General features: G+C 49.9%; 1 long non-coding RNA gene across 2 annotated transcripts in view; it reads left to right on the top strand.

Moving 5' to 3' along the window:
• Positions 1 to 12,123, top strand: part of LOC103349170 (uncharacterized) — a 29,184-nt gene extending 17,061 nt beyond the window's left edge. The window contains exons 2-4 of one of the 2 annotated variants that reach the window (XR_007921685.2): positions 1,100 to 1,375; positions 6,408 to 6,696; positions 7,589 to 12,123. This is a non-coding gene — a long non-coding RNA (uncharacterized lncRNA). Of the gene's footprint in view, positions 1 to 1,099; positions 1,376 to 6,407 lie in introns of both variants that reach the window. The other variant, XR_007921684.2, reaches the window with a different exon arrangement.
• The last annotated feature ends 2,581 nt before the right edge of the window (positions 12,124 to 14,704 follow it).

The raw sequence follows: 14,704 nt of genomic DNA on the forward strand, positions 1-14,704 counted from the left end.
TCCCTGGCCACAGCAGAGAGCTGGCCTGGAAGAGGGGCAACCGGGACAGAATCCGGCGCCCCAACCGGGACTAGAACCCGGTGTGCCGGCGCCGCTAGGCGGAGGATTAGCCTAGTGAGCCACGGCGCCGGCCCGAAATCCATATGTAATTTTTTTATAAAGTGCATTTCCGTGAACTTTTCAAAGACTTCTTATATGCATGGATTTCAAAAGTTTTGCACAAAAATAAACTTATCTTTTAATTCCATTTTCTATGATTTTTTTTTTAATTCAAGAGGCAGAGAAAGATAGGAGAGAGAGCTCTGTGATCTGATTCACACCTCAAATGTCCATAATGGCCAGGGCTGGAACAGGAGCTAGGAATGCAGTCCAGGTGTCCCACGTGGGTGGCAGGAACTGAACTACCTGAGCCATCACCTGCTGCTTCCATGGTCTGTAGTGGTGGGGTGGGGTGTCAGGAGTGTGGATCCCTGGCTGGTGTTGTGGGGCAGCAGGTGAAGCTCCCATATGAGCACTAGTTGAGTCCTGGCTGCTCCACTTCCAATCCAGCTCCCTGCTAATGCACCTGGGAAAGCAGCAGAGCTGGCCCAAGTACGTGGGCCCTTGCCACCCATATTGGAGACCCAGAGGAAACTCTGGGCTTCTGGCTTTGGTCTGGTTCTGTTCTGACTGTTGTGGCCATTGGGAGAGTGAAACAGCAGATGAAAGATCTCTGTGTGTGTGTGTGTGTGTCTGTCTGTCTGTCTCTCTGTCTCTCTCTTGCTCTATGTAACTGCCTTTCAAATAAATTAATTAAAAAAAATAAAGGAACTGGAGCCAGGATTCAAACCCGAGTGTGCCGGTGAGGGTTGAGAATGTCTGCACTGTTTGGCTAAATGCCTGCCTTTCCATGAACCTTTTTAAGTGCCCTTGTCTTAGGTTATTTTGGAAGTTTTACATGGCTCTTTGTGTTCTGCTTTCCTCGTTTTCCCCAAGAAATGGATCAGAGAATGGGCCTTGCAGAGAATCTCCCAGTGCACGTGGAGGGAGGCAAATGTGTAAAGAGTGAGATGGTGGTCATCCGAGCTGCTCATCACTACCCACGTTCTCTTCCTTCCAGGGGCGTGCTGGGATCATGCTTCCCTGCCGCACGGAGTTAGGCGTGGCGGCCTTTGTCTAATAAAACATGAGTGGAGGTGACGTGCCTCCATCTGGGTGGAGGCCCTGAAGAGCCAGAACATGACTTTCTGTGCTCACACTCCCGTGACACGGTAGCACATGTCTGCCAGGTGCTGAAGACTGGCTCCTGCGGCCCAGGTTCCCGAGTGAGGACGACAGGGAGCAAGGCAAAGCATCAAGAACCCCGGAATCTGTGGTGGCTGCTCAGACCTACACGGTGAGAAAATTGTGTAGAACTTAGGACACGCACACACACGTGTACACACAGACACTGGATTGTACCAATGTTAATATCCTGGTGCTGATAAGATACTCAAGTTTTGCGAAATGTCACCCTTGAGAGAAACCGAACAAAGTGGACGTGAAATCTCTATTTCTTACAACTGCATGTTAATCTACCATTATCTCCAAAAAATTGAGAAAAGTATCCCTATTTTAGCTATTTCCCAGTATTTCTGACTACTTCAGGGACAAAGTCTAAATGTGATAGCCATGTACTTTTTTTTTTTTTTTTTTTTTTTTGACAGGCAGAGTGGACAGTGAGAGAGAGAGAGAGACAGAGAGAAAGGTCTTCCTTTGCCGTTGGTTCACCCTCCAATGGCTACCACGGCTGGCGCACTGCGGCCGGCACACTGCGCTGATCCGAAGGCAGGAGCCAGGTGCTTTTCCTGGTCTCCCATGGGGTGCAGGGCCCAAGCACTTGGGCCATCTTCCACTGCACTCCCTGGCCACAGCAGAGAGCTGGCCTGGAAGAGGGGCAACCGGGACAGAATCCGGTGCCCTGACCGGGACTAGAACCCGGTGTGCCGGCGCAGCAAGGCGAAGGATTAGCCTAGTGAGCCGTGGTGCCAGCCAGCCATGTACTTTTAAAAAGAGTTTTCAAAACTTATTTGAAAGGCATAGTTAGAGAGATATTCTATCCGCTGCTTCATTCTCCAAATGGCCACAATAGCCAGAGCCAGACCAAAGCCAGAAGCCCAGAGCTTCCTCTGGGTCTCCAATATGGATGGCAAGGGCCCACGTACTTGGGCCAGCTCTGCTGCTTTCCCAGGTGCATTAGCAGGGAGCTGGATTGGAAGTGAAACAGCCAGGGAGCGGGATAGGGATGCCGGCATCGCATGTGAAAGCTTACTCTGTTATACCGTAACTCTAGCCCCAGTAGTTTTTAACTCAGTTTTATTTGTGAGACAGAGACAGATTGACAGGGCACCTGTCTGCTAGTTCAGTCTTCAAATGCTCACAGTGGGCAGGGGTGGTCCAGGCCTAACCAGAAGCTGGGAAGTTAATCCTGGTCTCTCACAGGGCTGGCAGAGACCCAACACCGTGAGCCAACACCTGCTACCTCCCAGTGGACCACACTGTGCTTTAACACCTCTGTGAAACCTGAAAATATCCTTTCCTGTTTTTAAAATTACTTTCTTATTTTAAAAAATATTTTTTCTTTATTTGAAAGTCAGACAGAAGCAGAAACAGAGGGATCTCCTAAACGCTAGCAACAGCTGGGACAGGGCCAGGCCAAATTCAGGAACCTGACCTCAATCCAGGTCTCTCGCCCACATGGATGGTAGACACCCAACTGCTTGAGCCATCATCTGCTTCCCTTGAGGGTCCACATTATCAGGAAGTTGGAATCAGAAGTGGAGTCAGGATTCAACCCGGGCATTCTGATGTGGAATGCAGGTGTCCCAAGTGCAACCCAACTGTTGCACCAAAGGTCTAACCCTCATTGTGTTAGTCTTTTTTAAATGTATATTTATTTTTACTGTTTGAAAGGCAGAGTGACAGAGACAGAGAGAAAGAGAAAGATCTTTCATGGCTTGTTCACTCTCCAGATGCCTACAATAGCATCCCATATGGGCATCAGTTCGAGTCCCAGCTGCTCTACTTCCAATCCAGCTCTCTGCTGACGTGCCTGGGAAAGCAGCGGAAAATGGCCCAAGTGCTTGTCCCCTGCACCCATGTGAGAGACCTGCAAGAAGCTCTGGGCACCTGACTTCAGCCCAGCCCAGCCCTGGCTGTTACAGCCATTTGGGAAGTGAACCAGTGGATGCAAGATCTCTCTCTTTCTCTCTGCTACTCTCTCTGTAACTCTGCCTTTCAAATAAATTTTTAAAAAATCTTTAAATTATTTTTCGAGTCATAACATACATAAAGAAAAATATTGGGGCCAGCACTGTGGCTTAGTGGGTAAAGCCACCTTCTGCAGTGCTGGGATTCCGTATGGGTGCTGATTCGAGTCCCAGCTGCTCCACTTCCTATCCAGCTCTCTGCTATGTCCTGGTAAAGCAGTAGAAGATGGCCCAAGTCCTTGGGCCCCTGCAGCCACGTGGGAGACCTGAAAGAAGCTCCTGACTCCTGGTTTTGGATCAGGCCGGCTCTGGTGTTGTGGCCATTTAGGGAGTGAACCAGCAGATGGAAGACCTCTCTCTCTCTCTGCCTCTGCTTCTCTGCAACTCTGCCTTTCGAATAAATAAATAAATATTTTTAAAAAATAAAAATATTTAATTCTTAAGTGTATGGCTTGATAACATTTCCTCTAAATGGATCCATGAATACTATGCTATTCCGGTCAGTATTCTAGCAAAAAATTTTTTTTGTAGAATTTGAAAAGTTGATCATTTGTTTAAAATTTTTTAAAGATTTCTTTTTTATTTACTTGAAAGGCAGAGTCACAGAGAGAGGAGGAGAGACAGGGAGACAGCGATTTTCTATCTGCTGGATCTCTCCCCAAATAGTTTCGATGACCAGGGCTGGGCCAGGCCAAAGTCAGGAGCCCAGAACTGCTTCTGGGTCTCCCCCATGAGTGTAGGAGCCCATTTGCTTGGACTGTCTTCTGCTTTCCCAGGCACATTTGCTGGGAGTTAAACTGGTTGTGGAGCAAGCGGGTCTTGAACTGGTTGGTGCCCATGTGGGATGCTGGTGTTATTGCAGGCAGAGGCCTCACCTGCTACAGCACAATGCCAGCCCTGACAGGCTGATTCTAATGTGTTTAGAGAAGTACAAGAATCTAACAATATCCGACGCAGCGTGGCAGAGGAAGAAGGCTGGAGGACTTAACACCACTATGTATTAGTTATTACTATGTAAGTATATTATACAGTGTGGTATTGACGTAAGGAAAGGCAGCTAGATCAATGGAACAGGACAGAGTCTAAAAATAGACTGATAAATGCACAGCCATCTGATATATGACCAAGGTGACATTGGAGGGCATTGGGAAAGGAGGATCTTTTAGTAACAGCACAGTGTCATTGCTGCCTCTCTGACTGCTTACTGCTCACCAGCATCCTGCGTGCAGCCTGCAGACCTGCACAGGGCATACAGGAGTCACCTGCAGAACCCCTGCGGCTTGGGGCACGCGCTGTGGCACAGCGGGTTTGCTGCCACTTGGGACACCTGCATTCCACGGCAGTGTGTTGGTTTGAATCCAGGCATATCCACTTCCAATCCAGTTCCCTGCCGATGCGTCCTGGGAGGCCACTCTGTGATGCCTCAGGTGCCTGGGCCCCTGCCAACCATGTGGGAGACCTGGATGGAGCTCCAGGCTCTTCAGGCTGGTCCAGTCCTGACTGTTGTGGACATTTGGAGTGTGAACCAGCAGGTGGAAGATTCTCTCTCTCATCTCTTTTTGTGTCTTTCAAGTACACTAGGAAAAAGTATAGAAAAAAAATACATAGGGTTCCCATAGCTCAGAGCCATGATGAGGGTGATCGGCCTTGGGTTTGAAGCGTTCCCACTCCCACAGCTCCTCTCAAGGTCTCCCCTTCTACTCTCCAGCCCTCCTGGCTAAGACACTCACCCCAGGGATGTGGTCTCCACTGTTACAGTTGGCCCCAGCGATCCTTACCCCCTGGTTTACATCTGCATTTGTAGTCTCTTCTTGAACTCATCCCAGCTGAGCTGTGGACACGGCAGTGTGTGACTTCCTGGGCTGGGTGCTGTTAGGCGCTAAGAGCTTCTGCATTGGCCCTGTGGATTGTTCTCCCAGGGAGAAGTCAGCAGCCCTCTTAGGAGGACACTGAAGTGATACAGCTGCCAGCTGTGCGGGTGAGCCACCTTCGCAGCAGGTGTCAGCCCCAGCCCTGACTCTTTCAGTTGAGGAAGCCCCAGATAACATGGGTTAGAGATCAGTCACGTCATGCTCCATCTGAACTCCTGGCCAAGAGAAATCTTGATAAAACAAGTGACTATTGTTTTATGACACTGAGGTTTTGAGTGTTTCATTTTACAGCAATGGAGAACTGATATAGTGGCCTAACGCCAGTGCCCTGTGACCGATGCCTGGACTCTGGGAAAACCCCACACTTTAGCCTCCCCAGGAGGGTGTGCAGGTGCTGCCCCGCGGCCTCCTCTCTTCCTCCCCTCCTCACTGACGCTCCAGGGGGCAGACGGCGGGAGCAGCTCATCGGTGGCCTACAAGAACGAGATGCTCTCCCGCCCTGCACGCAGCACCCTCAGAGTCTTGCAGAACCCCCTCGGTTGTCAGTAGTGGGGAAGGGGAAACACCGCTGCCTCCAGTGGCACTGGCTTCCTTCTCACTTCCTCTTGCACTTTGGCTGCCCATGGGGGGTTGGAGGAGGAGGGATGAGTGATTGTGGTAGGGCAGGTTCTGCCGGCGCTCTGTGCTCCTGGGCCTGTTCTTGCCCTGCTAGTAGCACACGTCCTTGCAGTTCACGTCTGCACAGTCTCTATGCTCAGTGTTTGATCTCGAGTGCCAGGACCAGGAAGATGGGAGAAGCCTGTGTCGACATGCACACTGAGGGCTTCAGGACCCTGTGACGTCACGCTGCCAGTTTCCTTTCCCCAGCACTGTCCCTCAGCAGTGCATATGTCCATGGTTTCTGGAGTGAGTGAGGACGTGCGCTGTTTGCTCCAGACTTCTGTGCACGCTGTCCGTCTGAAGGCAGGAACCATCCCCTTCCTTTGCCCAGCAGGTGCCTACTCAGCTTTCATGAGTCACCGCAGCACCGCCTCCTCTGGGAGGCCCTCCTTGACTACCCTGTCTCATGGGCTACCTGAGGTCTCTCCTGGCTCACTCTGGCTCCTTTGCTTCCTTCATCTAGCATGCCTCACAGTGTGCTTGTGGCAGAGGCAGAAAGCCGTCCACCAGAACTTACTCCCCCTCTCGCAGCTGGCCAGTGGCTGCCCACACGGATGGCCTGTTCCCACCCCTCTTGCCTCTAGGTGTGGTCATACAGCTAGCTCCTCTCACAGAAATGTGAGCTGATGCATGTGTGTCACCTCCACAGCAAGGGCGTGCCATCTGCACAGCGCTGTTGCCATGCCACCAGCGTCTGTAGGCACTGATGGGATCCCTGGGAACGGTGCTGCCGCGGTAGGAAAAACCCAGCCTGGATCAGCGCATGGAGGAGAGCGTCCTGCTTCTGCTTCGTCTGAGCTACACTTCCTTTAGGAGGCCTGCTTGTTACGTAGCAGTCGGCATTCCCTTGCTTAACTCGGTGCTGCAGTGTCACGTCTGCTCATTGCTGCTTGCTAGACAAGTCTTCCGGGGAAAATGGGAGTTCTTCAGGTAGAAAGGTGAGGACAAGGTGCAAGAGCAATGAATGCATCCGTAGTTCAATAAATACTCACTGAGTCCCCAGGGTGGTCCAGGTCCTGTCCAGGCGCTAGCACTGTAACAGCAAATCAGACAAGGTGCTTGCTGTCACGGAGCTGAAACTCCACAGGGAAGTGCGAGATGTGTAAACCCAGAAACACACAGGATCACTTCTGAGAGGGGGGTAGGGAGAAACGTCACTGCGACAGGCCGTGAGCTAACGAGGAACAGGGTGTGGGGAAGGTGGGCAGGGCTGGTGGTGGGTGCCCGGAAGTGCATGGATGGCTAGACAGGGAGGAGGATCTACCATTCTCTACGGCACCGCAGGCTGATTACTGTGTATTTCATAAAGAACTGGAAGCGACCAATTTGATGTTTCCCACCACAAAGATATAATAAATGGTTGAAGAGTTGGAAATGCTCTCCGCCCTGACTTGATCGTGACACGCTGTGTTCATGTGTTGGGTTATCACACAGCACTCCGTAAATATGCACAGTTAGCAAGTGTTAGTGGAAAATTAAAAAATTATTTTTTTAGAGTAACTGGAAAATGGCATTTGACAGGAGTATCCAGGAGGGCTTCCCTGCCCTGTGGATCGAGCTGAAACTGAGATGGGGGAGGAGAATCCAGCCAGGTGGCATGCTTTGCCGAGGGTGGCAAGGAGAAGGGACTGTTCTGGACAGAGGAGCTAGAAGGGTGGAGGTCCCCAGGGAGGGAGCAGGAAGAGGGCCAGCGTGGTGGGAGGCGTGACGTGGGGGAGGGAGACCAGAAGGCAGGGCCATTCCCCATCCCACATCCCTCATCACACGTACCACTCTGATACAACATAGATTTCCCTTATTTACATGCTTTATTTTCTGTCTCTGCCTCAGGTTCCACAAGGCTGCTGCCATTCTTTACTCACTTGGAAGGCCCGAAGAAGCCAGGAGCCACGAGCTGCTTCTGGGTCTCCCATGTGGATGCAGGGGCCCAAGGACTTGGACCTCCTTCTACTGCTTTCCCAGGCCATGGCAGAGAGCTGGATCGGAAGTGGAGCAGTCAGGACTCAAACCCGTGCCCATATGGGATGCCAGCACTGCAGGTGGCAGCTTCACCAGCTATGCCACAGTGCCGGCCTCTTTCCATTTTTTATTTAGCTTCCTGCTAATACTCCCACCTCACGTGTTTCCACTCACTTCCTTGTTCATTCGCCTCCAACCACATTGGCCTCTTGGTTGTCCTTAAACAGGACACGTTGTTTCTGCATAGTTTTGCCCTTCCTCTTCATTCCACCTGTAACATTTCTTGTTCAGGTGTTCTCAACAAGTTGGCTCCCTGTGTCACTAGGTCTCTGTTCAAAAGACCACCTGTGTCAAATATCACCTCTCTCCTAACCTTCCATCACTGTTCAGAACACCGTTTTATCATCTGCATTCCAATGATCACTTATGGACTTGTTTTCAAATTTGAATATTTTATAGTTAATAGTCTCCTGGTTAAAAGTTAAAGATAGTATAAAAAATAGGCAGGGCCTGACATCTTGGTGTAACAGGTTGAGCTACTGCTTGCAATGCTGACATCCCATTTCAGAGTAGGTATGTGAGTCCTATCTACTCTGCTTCTGATCCAGCTTCCGGCTACTATGCCTGGGAAGAAGCAGAAAATAGCTCAAATACTTGGATCCCTGCCACCCATGTGCTCCCACGTGGTGTTCCTGGCTCCTGGCTACTGCCTGGCCCAGACTTGGTTTTTGCTGTCATTTAGGGAGTGAACCAGCAGATGGAAGATTTCCCTCCGCCTCGTATCACTCCACCTTTCAAACAGATGAGCATAAATAAGTAAGCATTAAAAACAAAGAGTGATGGGGCTGGCACTATGGTGTAGCGGGTAAAGCCGCCACCTAAGTGCCAGCAGCCCATACGGGTGCCGGTTCGAGTCCTGGCTGCTCACCTCTGATCCAGCTCTGCTATGGCCTGGGAAAGCAGTAGAAGGTAGCCCAAGTCCTTGGGCCCCTGCACTTGTGTGGAGGACCATTGCGGCCATTTGGGGAGTGAACCAACAGATGGAAGACCTCTCTCTCTCTCTCTGTGCCTCTGCCTTTCTGTAACTGTGCCTTCCAAATAAATAAATCTTAAAACAACAACAACAACAACAAAGAGTGAGAGAGCTGACGCTGTGGCACAGTGGACTAGACCTCCGTCTGTGGCACCAGAATCCCATATGGGCACGGTTCATGTCCAGCGGCTCCTCTTCTGATCCAGCTCTCTGATATGGCCTGTGTAAGCAATAGCAAATGGCCCAAGTGCTTGGGCCCCTGCACCCGTGCAGGAGACCTGGAAGCAGCTCCTGGCTCTTCACTTCAGATCGGTGCAGTTCCAGCCATTCCTGCTATCTGGGGAGTGAACCAATGGATGCAGGACCTTTCTGTCTGTCTCTCCTTCTGTCTGTAACTGCCTCTCAAGTAAGTAAGTAAAACCTTAAAAAATAAAAACAAAGAGGGAAAATAGGAAATCAATAAATAAATTGTTGCAATAAATCCTGATCAGATCAAGTTGTGTTGGTGAAGTTATTAAGAAGTGATTATGTTCTAGATGTGTTTTGAAGGCTGTGGATGAAGGATACGAGAGAGGAGAGCTGAATTAATTTCCTAGGACTTCTGTAACAATTTGTCATAAATTTGGTGGCTTTAAGCCGGCGCCGTGGCTCAATAGGCTAATCCTCCACCTTGCGGCGCCGGCACACCGGGTTCTAGTCCCGGTTGAGGCGCCGGATTCTGTCCCGGTTGCCCCTCTTCCAGGCCAGCTCTCTGCTATGGCCAGGGAGTGCAGTGGAGGATGGCCCAGGTGCTTGGGCCCTGCACCCCATGGGAGACCAGGAAAAAGCACCTGGCTCCTGGCTCCTGCCAGGATCAGCGCGGTGCGCCGGCTGCAGCGGCGGCCATTGGAGGGTGAACCAACGGCAAAAGGAAGACCTTTCTCTCTGTCTCTCTCTCTCACTGTCCACTCTGCCTGTCAAAAAAAAAAAAAATAAAAAAAAAAATTTGGTGGCTTTAAAAGTACAGAAATAGGGGCTGGTGCTGTGGCATAGCTGGTAAACCTGCTGCCTGTGACACTGCCATTCCATATAGGTACTGGTTCAAGTCCCAGCTGCCTCACTGCTTTTTTATTTTTATTTTTTATTTCTTTTAAAGATTTATTTTATTGTTCCCATGTTGGAACATTATCTCCTTTTTAATTCTATCTATTATTATTGCCAGACACTTGATCCTATTTATATGATCTTGTTAACATTTAATCATTTTTTAAAAAGATTTATTTATAGGCTGGCGCCGCGGCTCACTAGGCTAATCCTCCGCCTTGCGGCGCTGGCACACCAGGTTCTAGTCCCGGTCGGGGCGCCGGATTCTGTCCCAGTTGCCCCTCTTCCAGGCCAGCTCTCTGCTATGGGCCAGGAGTGCAGTGGAGGATGGCCCAAGTGCTTGGGCCCTGCACCCTATGGGAGACCAGGAGAGGCACCTGGCTCCTGCCTTCGGATTAGCGTGGTGCGCCGGCCGCGGCGGCCATTGGAGGGTGAACCAACGGCAAAGGAAGACCTTTCTCTCTGTCTCTCTGTCTCTCTCACTGTCCACTCTGCCTGTCAAAAAAAAAAAAAAAGATTTATTTATTGATTTGAAAGTCAGAGTTATGCAGAGAGAGGTAGAGCCAGAGGGAGAGAGAGGTCTTTCATCCACTGGTTCACTCCCCAAATGACTACAACAGCCAGAGCTGAGCTGATCTGAAGCCAGGAGCTAGGAGCTTCTTCCAGGTCCCTCACATGGGTGCAGGGACCCAAGAACTTGGGTCATCTTCTACTGCTTTCCCAGGCCAGAGCAGAGAGCTGGATCAGAAGTGGAGCATCCGGGGCCGGCGCCGCGGCTTACTAGGCTAATCCTCCGCCTAGCGGCGCCGGCACACCGGGTTCTAGTCCCGGTCGGGGCGCCGGATTCTGTCCCGGTTGCCCCTCTTCCAGGCCAGCCCTCTGCTGTGGCCCGGGAGTGCAGTGGAGGATGGCCCAGGTGCTTGGGCCCTGCACCCCATGGGAGACCAGGAAAAGCACCTGGCTCCTGGCTCCTGCCATCGGATCAGCGCGGTGCGCCGGCCGCAGCGCGCCGGCCGCGGCGGCCATTGGAGGGTGAACCAACGGCAAAGGAAGACCTTTCTCTCTGTCTCTCTCTCTCTCTCACTGTCCACTCTGCCTGTCAAAAAAAAAAAAAAAAAAGAAGTGGAGCCTCCGGGACTCAAAGCGGCATCCATATGTGATGCCGGCGTTGCTGCCTGGGGCTTTAACCTGCTGCACCAGAGTACCAGCACCTGCCTCACTTCTGATCCAGTTCTCTGTTCCTGCACCTGGGAAAGCAGCCGAAGATGATCCAAGTGCATGGGCCCCTGCATCCATGTGGGAGACTCAGAAGAAGCTCCTGGCCTGGCCTAGCCCTGGCCATTTGGGGAGTGAACCAGCAGATGGAAGATTCTCTCTCTCTCTCTCTCTCTCTCTGTCTCTCTCTCTCTCTCTCTCTCCCCCTTTCCCTCTGCCTCTGCCTCTGCTTCTCTGTAACTCTGCCTTTCAAATAAATAAATAAGTCTTTTTAAAAGGTACATAAATGTGGTACCTCCACCCCTTACCTAGCCTGGGCTAGGATTTTTTGCAGCCCTTGGTTTCCCAGTAACTGTCGGGCAACCCAAGTGCAGAGCCATCTGAGGAGAAGAGTGGCGGTTCTAAGCTGGGGTGGAGTGAGGTCCCAGGTCCGTGGTGGGCCAGAGCGGGGCTGGGTTTCTAAGAACTGCTGGTTCAGATTTTACCTCCTGCCCCGTTGTGAGAAGAGTGAAGGATGCTTAGACTACTTAGCATTCGGACTGCCCTCTGGTTTGTCATCTTCAGAAGACTGGATATCTGGTCATCCTCTCCAGTCCATCTCTCACTGACTTAAGACATGACGATGCAAACCTGTGACACTGGCAGCCATCTATGAACCTTTAATTACATTGCCAGCAGCATTTGCAGCTTCCTCAGAGAACTGACAGTGACGCCAGCGGTAGCTGACACAAGAGGTTCCGTTGTGGAGCACAATCAAGAGGTTAGGCATCCAGTGTATTACACGTCTGCCTTGTTTGTAGAAATCTGTTTTCTTCTTTTTCTTGTTTTGCTTGTAGAAATTAATGCATGAACTAATCTTGTGATTAACATTAATAAGGCATTTGAGAGTATAAGTGTACATGTGTGAAATTTTATGTGTACAAGTCATTGTATGTGCATGTACATGTAACCTAAAAGCCTCACGTGAATTGATGGAGCATGCATGCTAGAACGACCTAAGAAGGGAGAAAAAATGGATAAAGAAAACACTGCAGTATGTGAGAAATAAATTTAAAGCCCTGATAAAAACACATTGTCTTGGATTATAGAGTGTAGGTATTTCATGTATCTAAATATCTAACTAGATTTATCTTTTAAAAAAAACTACAGGCTGGCATTGTGGTGCAGTGGGTTAAGCCACCATCTACAGTGCCAGCATCCCATATGGGCGCTGGTTCAAGTCCTGGCTGCTCCACTTCCCATCCAGCTCCCTGATAAAGTGCTCGGGAAAGCAGCAGAAGATGGACCAAGTGCTTGGGCCCCTGCCACCCATGTGGGAGACCAGAAGAAATTCTAGGCTCCTGGCTTCATTCTGGCCCAGCCTGGCCATTGACTGCTGTCTTTTGGGGAGAGAACCTGCAGATGGAACATGTATCTACCCCTCTCCCAACTCTTCCTTTTAAATAGATAGAATAAATCTTTAAAAAAGAAAACTACAGGGGTCGGCACTGTGGCACAGCGGGTTAAAGCCCCAGCCTAAAGTGCCAGCATCCCATATGGGCACCAGTTCTAGTCCCAGCTGCTCCACTTCCTATCTAGCTTTCTGCTATGGCCTGGTAAAGCAGTAGAAGATGGCCCAAGTTCTTGGGCCCCTGAACCCACGTGGGAGACCCAGAAGAAGCTCCTGGCTCCCGTCTTCAGATCGGTCAGCTCCAGCTGTTGCAGCCATTTGGGGAGTGAACCAGTGGATGGAAGACCTCTCCATCTATCTCTACCTCTCTCTGTAACTGTCTTTCAAATAAATAAAAATAAGAATCTTTTTTAAAAAAGAAGACTACAGAAATGTGTTCTCTCGCATTCTGGAGACTACTAGCCTTTATCAAGCTTTGATTTTTCTTTCTTTTCCCTCTTCCAGCTGTTGGCATTCTTGGGCTTTTCGCTACTGAATCTGCTCTGACTCCATCTGCACATAGATTTTTCAATGAGTCTCTTCTCTGGGTCTCTTATAAGGATGCTTGTCATTGGATTTAGGCCCACCTAAATAATCCAGAATGATCTCATCTTGAGATCTTTACACCTGCCAAAACCCTTTTCCCAAACCAAGTCACATGCAGCTTCTGAGATATGGGACATATATTTTCTTTTTTTTTCTTTTAATTTTTTTTTAATTTTTTATTTATTTATTTATTTTTTTGACAGGCAGAGTGGACAGTGAGAGAGAGAGACAGAGAGAAAGGTCTTCCTTTGCCGTTGGTTCACCCTCCAATGGCCGCCGCGGCCGGTGCGCTGCGGCCAGCGCACCGCGCTGATCCGATGGCAGGAGCCAGGAGCCAGGTGCTTATCCTGGTCTCCCATGGGGTGCAGGGCCCAAGCACCTGGGCCATCCTCCACTGCACTCCCTGGCCACAGCAGAAGGCTGGCCTGGAAGAGGGGCAACCGGGACAGAATCCGGCGCCCCGACCGGGACTAGAACCTGGTGTGCCGGCGCCGCAAGGCGGAGCATTAGCCTAGTGAGCCGCGGCGCCGGCCTGGGACATATATTTTCTGTGGTCACTGTTCAACCTACTACAGGAGTTCAGAATGATTCCAAAGCTGTTTGGATGGAACAGTGGAACCAATGGAGTTTTCATGAGTCAAATAAGAAAAATATTCTAAGAGGGTATTGTTGAAGATGGAGATAAAAATTTCTGAGTGGATCTTGATATGTTCAGATGGGACTGGTATCTGGAGGCTGAGCCACACTTGTGGGACCTGTGTCAAATCTATCTTTATTGTGTCTCTTGTAATAGTAAGTTCAGGGAGCCTTTAGCTCTTTTACTTTTCGTTGGATTATGTCTTCCACCAGGCAAAGCAATCCGGTAATGTCTAATTTGCTTCTGTGTCACTATCATTCAGCTGGATAATTGGTGCAGTCATTTGCAGTCTAGTAGAAAGGTCACACACACATTGATATCATACAGACCTTGGTTCATCTCCTGGCTTAACCATTTATTATGTGAGCTAGCTTTCAGCGCTGGATCTTGGTTCCTTCTTTGTAAAACAGTGAGAATAAGCTGACTCTAAAAAGCCTGCGAAGTATGCTAGAGAAACTCCTACAGAGGAGTGTCTGGACAAGGCTTTTAATCTTACTCACCAGGTCAGTTTGACTTGGGTGATGTGCACACAGACTGTGTTTTGTCTTAACCATCTGGGACAACCTTGCGTAATTCTTAGTTTTTTAACTATACATTCCTCATCTATCTCATCTATTCCCAGAAATTTCTTTTTTTCTTTCTTTCTTTTTTTTTTTTTTTTTTTTAGAGAGAGATTTATTTATTTATTTATTTGAAAGGCAGAGTTACAGAGATGCAGAGAGAGGTCTTCCCTCTGCTGGTTCACTCCCCAGCGGCCAGAGCTGAGCTGATCTGAAGCCAGGAGCCAGGAGCTTCTTCTGGGTCTCCCATGTGCGTGCAGGGGCCCAAGGATTTAGGCCATATTCCACTGCTTTCCCAGGCCATAGCAGAGAGCTGGATCAGAAATGGAACAGCTGGGACTCAAACCAGCACCCATATGGGATACTGGCACTGCAAGCAGTGGCTTTACCTGCTATACCACAATGCCAGCCACCAGAAATTTCCTTTTAAAAATTAACCAGGGTGGACATTGTGGTGCTGCAGGGTTATACAGCTGCTTGGGAA

Source organism: Oryctolagus cuniculus, chromosome 10 (genome assembly GCF_964237555.1).
Source record: "Oryctolagus cuniculus chromosome 10, mOryCun1.1, whole genome shotgun sequence".
Lineage (NCBI taxonomy): Eukaryota > Metazoa > Chordata > Mammalia > Lagomorpha > Leporidae > Oryctolagus > Oryctolagus cuniculus.